Consider the following 9178-nt stretch of genomic DNA (forward strand, 5'->3'; position numbering starts at 1 on the left):
TTTGTCAAGAAAGGACAAGAGGAAAAAGTGTGAAGATGTAAGAAGGCTTTGTATGGGTTGAAGAAATCTCCTCGTGCTTGGTATGAGAAAGCTGACACTCATTTGGTCAAACAAGGCTTTCGTAACAGTCCAAAAGAAAGCACATTGTATGTAAAGCGTGAGGGTGATGTACTTCTCATTGTCGTTCTTTATGTTGATGATTTGTTGATCACTGGACCAAATGAGAGACATATTTTTGAATTTAAGGCTGATTCTAATGCTACTTTCAAGATGAAAGATTTGGGGCTGTTGCATCATTACTTGGGTATACGGTTTAAGCAGTGTGATGGTGGTATTGCCTTGTGTCAGAAAAGTTACATAGAGACATTGCTATGTAAGTTTGGACTTGAGGATTGCAAACCTATTGCCACTCCCATGGAAACATGATTAAAATTGAGTCTTCATGATGATGGTGATCTTGCAGATATCACTCTTTACCAAACTGCTGTTGGATACCTCATTTATGTATGCAACACGAGGCCGGACATTCGGTTTTATGAGGTCTCCAAACTCGCCGACACCAAAAAGCGGAATGGGATCTTGACAGGTCTCTAGGACTAATAAAATCTGAGTCCCTAAACAAAAAGAATCCAGGGAATTCACCCTTACCATTGCCAATGGTTTAGGTTTATAGACCTAGATGGAGACCTAGTCTTGTCTCGGAGTGGAAACGAGACAACTTGTTGAAATAAAAAAAACTATTCCGGCCCTATCACTTCCGTCATTTGGATTAAGGTTTCCTTAGACAACGCTTTTTTCCCCCTAACATATGTGAGGGCATAGCCACTGGTGGACTCCTCTTCCAATTTGATGAGTTTCTAGACGTTTTCAGTGCGCGGGAATGGATAGTTACCTGACTAATTAGGTCCACCTGTCCATGATTGACAACCTTAGTCAATCCCCACTTACCATCCCGCACTCACACATGTTGCTTTGTTATTTATTTACTACCACATTCTTGTCACAATCAAAACAATGATTTCTTTTAACTTTCATAACTGAATTTCATTAATACAGTCCTTGAAAACAGTATTGAAAACATTCTTTTAGCAAACAAACATCTTTAGACTAAAGACAAGGTACTGTCATTCTGGAATATCTTTGATCAGTATTGGCTTGTCTCAAGACCACCTATACAGGGGTTAAAAAACGGCACCCATTCCTTATTTATAGAAACCGGGGTGAAAAAAGCCATCACCTATAGTCCGGGCACCCATACGCCAACCGGTTGTACATACAATCGGGCGGTTCATCCTAAGTAATATCCACAAGCACAAACCAGCACGGGGTAAAGACTCACGCGCATTGAGAAAACCGATGCATCCATGGCGGAATCGCCATCATTACTCATTACCTGGAGTAAAATATTCCAAGGAATCAGAAGTGTCTTGAGACAAGCTGTCTTAAGGATGATCAAACATTTCTTTCCTAGGTCAATCAGTCATAACCCAATCATTTATTTCCTATTTACAACCATTGCTCATTGATTTCTTGGAAGTTACCTTCCATTTATGGCCAGTTAATCCTTCCTAACCCTTACGTATGCAATGTTAATTTAGAAATGAACTTTAATCTAATTAAAGACTTAAGTGAACAAAATGGAAATTCACATGTGTTTGGTCAGCCATGTGCTGCTGCGCTGGTGCCTGCAGACTTTCTTCCGTAGACCTATGACTAGGCCTAGCCTCATGGTCATGAGTGGCTTTATTTCTTTTGTTGATAGTATCCTCTTCATCGGTAAGAGGATTTTCTCTGGTTCTCTTTGGAGCCATATTGACAGCCTTTATAAAAGGACTTAATCGATTAGAGAATAAAATGAATAATATTTTTTCTTTCTTTTTATCCAAAAATAAGGATTTTTGAAATAAGTAGGTATCCTTGTTAGTTATTGGATGAGATATTTCTCCTGTAACCTCCTTGTACTATTAGTATTCTCCCATAATTATTGTATAATTATTGGAGCTATTTTACTGGATTTCTCCTTAGTTTATATTCCATGAATATTCTATCTTTATCCTCAGTAAATTATGAGTTACCTATCTGCTAGTGGATTATTTACCCTAGATGGAATTTGATATGTTCTATCTCTAAGGATTTTCTGGTTAACTCATAAAATTGATTGATAACTTTTCCCTTCTATATTTATGGTCTAATTTAGACAAAATTAGCCGACAATAATTTTTTATACTAATTATTTAGGCTAAGATAATTTCACAACCTTCAAGAGTGATTTTTGACCTCTGGCAATTATTGGGTAATTATGTAAATTCATTTACTAATTTCCTTTCCCTGGTTTATACACAAAATCGGTTACTTTTAGTAAAAATAAGTATCTAAACTAACTATTTGAGGTTAAGATATTTATCACATGTTCCTCAAGATGTATTTTACCTTTGATATTTATCTCAAAGGTTTTTGGATTAATTTTCCATTTTTCCCCTTTTATTTTCCCTAAAAAATAGTGTTTTTCTATTGAGATAATTAGTTAAATTTATTATTTGAGGTTAAGATAATTATCAAAAGTTTTCTAAGATGAGTTTTACCTTTGATAATTATCTCAAAGCTTTTTGGATTAGTTTATTATTTTTTTCTTTTTATTTTCTCTTGAAAAGAGTGTTTTTCTATTGAGATAATTAGTTAAACTAATTATTTGAGGTTAAAATAATTATCGTAGGTTTCACAAGGTGTATTTTTACCTTTGATAATTATCTCAAAGGTTTTTCAATTAATTTGTTATTTTCCTCCTTTTATTTTCTCTCAAAAATAGTGTTTTTCTATTGAGATAATTAATTAAATTAATTATCTAAAACTAAGATAACTATCATGGGTTTCTCAAGATGAGTATTACCTCTGATAATTATCTGAAAGCATTTTGGATTAGTTTACTATTTTTTCGTTTTTATTTTTCCTTGAAATAAGGGTTTGTCTATTGAGATAATTAGTTAAACTGATTATATGAGATTAAGATAATTATCACGGGTTTCTCAAGATGATTTTTACCTCTGATAATAATTATCTTAAAGAATTTTGGATTAGTTTACTATTTTTCCCTTTTTAGTTTTCCTTAAAAACAATGTAATTCTGTTGAGATAATTAATTAAACTAATTATCTGAGATTAAAATAATTATTACGATTTTCTTAAGATGTTTTTTTCTTTTGATAATTATCTCAAAGCATTTTGGATTAGTTTTTTTTTTCCCTTTTATTTTCCCTTAAAAATAGTGTAATTTGTGTGAGATAATTAGTTAAACTAATAATTTGAGGTTAAGATAATTATCATGGGTGTATTAAGATGTATCTTTTCTTTGATAATTATCTCAAAGAATTTTAAATTAGTTTACTATTTTCCCCCTTTTATTTTTCCTTAAAAACAGTGTAGTTCTGCTGAGATAATCAGTTAAAATAATTATCTGAGGTTAAGATAATTACCATGGGTTTATTAAGCTATTTTTGTACAGTGATAATTATATCAAAGCATTTTGGATTAGTTTGATCATTTTCCACTTTACTTTTCTCTCAAAAATAGTGTAATTCTGCTTAAATAATTATAAAGATTACTCAAAAAATTAAAAGATAATTTTTCTAGCATAATAACAGTCTAACACAGCTCTGATAATTATCTCATCTTAATCGAAATTTAATTAGTATAAATATCATTAATTTATGGTTAAAATGAGTAATTTCAACCCTAATATAATATGATAATTTATTATCTTAGTGTTCCTAAACTTAATCTCAATAATTAGCAAAGAATTTTCAATTAGGAGAGAATTTTAGAGTATACATAGGTTTAATCTTCAATCAATTAAGAAAAATGTAAATAGGTTAACATAGTTTTACTAATAAAAAAAGGTTAGTGCTAATTATCGTTGATTAACCAACTGGAGCTTTGCTCTCTAGTGATTTCTGCGTAGAGGTCCCTCTAGATGAGAGAGAATTTACCAAGGCTCCGAGTCTAATTTTTTGTGAAGGAAGGGGGTCTTTTTATAGGTTTTCAGGGCCCCTGGACTGTTTCTGGCAGGTTTTGGCACCTCAAGCAAGGGCCCAACTTCCAACTAGTGCCACTTGCTGCTAATTTTGTCCCGGGCAGGTTTCACATAGCTCCACACAGCCCCCCCGGCTTCCAGAATCGATTTCTGGTAATTTCTTTGATTCTTAATGATTAAAATTGGAAATATCTGCAATTTCTAGAACCTTAGGATAAAAAAGTATTTAGCAATGATAATTACTAAAATCATCCAATTTTACTTAACTAATTAAATTCCTACTGTAACCTTTCAGAGCCCGTAACTTTTCCAAATTTTATCGAAATTTGATTCTAAAAAATTCTAACCATAGTAAAGCTCTGGTTACGGTTCCAAAAAATACCAATATCAGCCATAATTGGATCATTCTACAGTGTTTTCTCAATAACCAAGTTAAATTTAACAGGCTTTGTACAATTTCTAAGGTTTCAGAAACTGGAAACCTTACAAGTTTACAGTCTCACAGGTCATTAGATTTATGCATAGCCCAGGGTCTAAGCATTGGTAGGTTGTTAAGAGGATTTTCCGCTACCTTAGTGGCACTTTATATCTTTGCTTGTTTTATCCCAAGGGGGGATCATTGCCGTCAGACTTACATGCTTTTTTGGACTTAGATTGGGCTGGTTGTTTTGACACGTGAGTGTCCACAAGTGGTTTTTGTTTCATGCTTGGCAATTCATGTATATCATGGTTGAGCAGGAAGCAACCTACTGTGGCCACTTTGAGTTGTGAGATTGAGTACATGGCATTCTTCACAACTACGATTGAGTGTGTATGGCTCAGACGCCTTATGGCTGATTTGGGTGTTGGACAGGACACTATCTACACTGACAGTCAGAGCGCATTGGCAGTTGCGAGGAACCCACTTTTTCATGCTCGCACAAAGCACATTGAGGTGCATTACCACTATATCAGGGAGATGCTCTCAGTAGGAGAGATCAGCTTGGCGTATGTGCCAACACATGACAACCTTGCATATCTTTTCACAAAGGCAATGTCTTGTGAGAAGCTCAAAGCTTTCCGCAAAGCTTTGGGCCTACTCCCCTTTGTGGACTGATCATGTCCTCAGGGCGTGGCACTTCCCTTTACTCATGTGCCATCTCTCGTTCACCGCATCACTCCAGGGGGGATTTTTTTACCATATACATGTGGTAGTGATGTGTGTGAACACACTAGGACCGCTGAGGCATTTTTTCCCTCCTTAGGAGGTTTTTTCCCCCGTGCATTGTATATACGCCCATCACTCTAGGGCTATCTATCTTTCCGTTGCAGACTAAGTAATACACTCTCAATCGTGTGCCTTGAGCTTCCTTCTTCTTCTCCAAGCTGTGTGTGTTTCTTTGCAACCTAATTCCAGCAGGGAAACCCTAATTGGAGGCCTCACAGCCTCAACCATGTAGTGGAAGCAGCACGGGACTGCACTAGCACCCTGTAAAGGAATGGATGTATCTCTTTGCTCATGTGCCTAAATGAGCTCATATGTGGCTCTATAATTTTCCACACAACTTAGACAACGACGCCACTATCATTGATGTGGCATTTTGAGCTATTTTTAGGCTATTTTTGAGGCCATTTTTAGCTAAAAATGCCCATTTTTGTTCGTAAAAAGCCCAAACGAGCTGGAAAAAATCCCTAAATTTGTGGGAAAATCCCATTGGGCTCAAATTTCATGTAGAAACTCATTTTTCCACTTGGTAAGCACTTGGACATGTATTTTACGCTTCGCATAGAAACTTGCTATTTTTTGCCGAGATTGCCAGCATTGAACTTTCTAAGCAAAATGAGCGTGCCACTTTATTGCAATACACTTGACATTTGTACATTCCTAAAGCAAATTAGAAATTCTTTAATGTGGTAAAACATGCAACGGCGCCACGTCCCCGGTCTCACCTCTGCCTGGCAAGGTATGTACACGCCTACAACCATGGCATCCGTTTTCGCATATATCACACTATGTACATCATAGCATTTGGTCCCACATAGCAAAAGCATTGAGAGTGAGGTAGATATTGTAATTTCACATTATGAACGTGCCACGGTATGACATCCACCCCCTCTAAACCTGCACATCCTCTGGCATGTGCCACATATATCTTTTGCAGGTTCAGTCTTCATTTAAGTCAACATACATATCGATCTCATCATTGCTTGCATCAAAATCTAACGCATCATCCTCTCGTTCATCATCCACATCCATAATATTTTTATCAGAGCCTTCATTCTAACTTTCTTGTGAAACAAAGGGATCTGTATCACCTCTTCTTTTGAATAACATGATTCTTTTCCCTGCGATAGGAATCTTCATTTTTGTCCCATCTAATTCATGCAAGGTATAAGTTGCATCCCCATGTACATGCTGAACCACATAAGGACCAAACCAGCTCTTTGAAAGCTTTCTTATTGTTGAATGTTGTTTTTCAAGACTACTGTCATACACCAACACCCAATCACCTTCCTCAATAGCTTAGATCTAAGCCTATGCCTCTTATCAAATATGTCCTTATTCTTTAACCTTACATCTTTCAATCGTGCTACTGCAATCTCAATATATTGGGGCCTTATTTCTAACTGTTGTATGCACAAAGCAAGAAGGTCTTCCCTACTCATTCCATCTTCCCAAGGCAATACATTCCATGTGGGAATTACATCCTCAATTGGCATTATAGGTTTCTGACCATACATCAACTCAAAAGGCATATAACCAGTAACTGAGCTATGAGTTGTACGATCAGCCCATAAAGCATAAGGGAATAACCTAGGCCACTCTCCCATTTTACCTTTGCAGGACTTAGCCAAAGCTTTAATAATAGGATGATTCCCATGCTCTGATTGACCATTTCCCTTAGGATTATATGCAGTAGTGAGAGCAAGTTTAATGCTCAACCTAGAGAAAAACTCCCTTGCTTTGTCAGCATCCAACTCACCCCTGTCCGCTGTTATTTTCCCAACACAACCATAACAGCTAATTACATCATCCAAGAGGAACTTACATACCCCTTCTGTGCTTTTTGTTATTAGAGCACGACCTTCAATTTGGTTGGTTAAATCTTCCCGTGCAAGCACTATGTATCTCATTTGCCATAAGCTCAATGGCATTGTAACAAGATCTACTACCCACTTATAGTGCATGGCCAATAGGTAAGTAGGGTGAAACCCATCATGATGACGTACATTTGAATACATTTGACAGGTTTCACAAGACTCCACAAAGTGAGATACATCTTTATACATACCTTTCCAACAATACCTCTCTTTCATTTTTGTAAAGGGCCCATACACCTCTATGTCCAGCATAACGACTCTCATGAAACTTTTTCATAAGCTCATTTTGAGTGTTCTTATCATTCACGACTCTCAACGGCATTCCATTTCTTTGTTTCGGATGCTTCCATAAATATCCATCTTTCAAAAAGTATCCATACGCCTTTCTCCGTATTCTTTTGAACTCTTGATCAGTCCACCCTTCTTGCCTTGACAAAGTGCTCAGATAGCGTCCTATGAGCAACCAATCACCTTGATATAGGTCCTTTGTAAATGACTCAAGTGCATTTGACAGACAAACATGATCACCCTTGGAATGAGAGATACTATAAAACTGTGTGCCTACATCATCGCCCTCGACAACCATGTATTCTTCATTTTCATACCTTGCTCTTGAAAGCATATCCGCAATTGGATTATCTTTTTCTGCAATATGCTTAAATTCTAGATTCAAGGACTTTATGTAGGCAATCCATCTCAACATAGCAATGTTGGGAGTTGAGAAGCGTGTGATCATTCCAAGAAGGGGTAGACAAGCAGTCTCCACAATTACATTTGCTCCAATCAAATAATCTTTGTCACATTTCAATGTTGTGACTACTCCCCATAAATCTCTTTTTACCTGTGGATAATTGTGTTGACGAGCACTTAGGACTTTTGCTCCAAATCACCGCATATCGCTTGCCATCATCATCATCTTGCCCAATCGCCCATCCAATATTTTCTGTGGGGCTAGTATCCACTGTCACAATTACATATCTTCCACATTCATAGTTTGCTTTCCTAAAAGTTGGAGACATAAGCAACAACTTCTTTAATATACTCATGGCATGTGTATGCATTTCTTCCCATTGAAACTTTTGGTTCTTTCTCAAAAGTTGATACAAAGGTTCTGCCACATGCGCATAATGTGGAATCCAGATAACATAGAACACACATGCACCCAAGAACCTTCAAACCTCAGTTACATTAATATATGTCTCTTTAATTCTTTGAATTACATCAATCTTTGCAGGACAAGGCCTTCTACCATATGGCCCGCACATATATGTCCCACGTCAATAAGAACTTTGCTCTCACCAAACACTGACTTTTGCCCAGACAAGGTAAGGTTCACTTCTTCCAATCTTGACAAGATCTCATCACAATCATTGATATGGTTTGCCAGATATTTGGGGCACCCCCTTGAGTCCAGAGCCACGTCTATATTGCTTACATCACATCCTTTGATTGGCACATCATCAAGGAAAGGCATTGTAGTTTGCGGTATGAAGTCACATAGGACTTTTTTCATACCATTTATCATATGTGCAACTGAATTAGTTGCCCCCTGAGGTAAGGTGCACATCCTTACTAAACCCAAAGGTGTCCTCATGGTAGTCAGGTCCCTGCTTTCCATTGCTAGTTGTAAATGATCATACTTTGAGTACAAAATCTCCCATAGAATATATTGCCCTTCCTGCAAATGCCTCTGCAAACTCATCGACAACTAGCCATATACCCACATTTCTGATTGTCACCTTACTTACAGGTTGCACATCCTGAATAAAGCGTAAAGAACCATTTTCCTTCGGAACTGTGAACCACCTGTTTGAATATGGAGCACAAGAAGGCTCCAAAATACCCATCTTGATCTTTTCATTAAGCAATTCAATGAGTTTTGGCAAATGAGCCTTTGGAACAGGAATAGGCCTCAAGTTCCAAGGTACATGAGGGATAGTGAAGATCACCATAGGAGCAACAATGGAAGGATCAACACACCCTATCTCATATGGCTCAAATGCAAAATCTTTTCTGTGTTTGGCAAGCATGTCTTCAAAGCATATCTTTTCATCTTTTGTCAAACTGTCCT

The sequence above is a fragment of the Adiantum capillus-veneris genome, chromosome 8, assembly GCF_014529385.1.
Source record: "Adiantum capillus-veneris isolate H3 chromosome 8, ASM1452938v2, whole genome shotgun sequence".
In the NCBI taxonomy this organism is placed as follows: Eukaryota; Viridiplantae; Streptophyta; class Polypodiopsida; order Polypodiales; family Pteridaceae; genus Adiantum; species Adiantum capillus-veneris.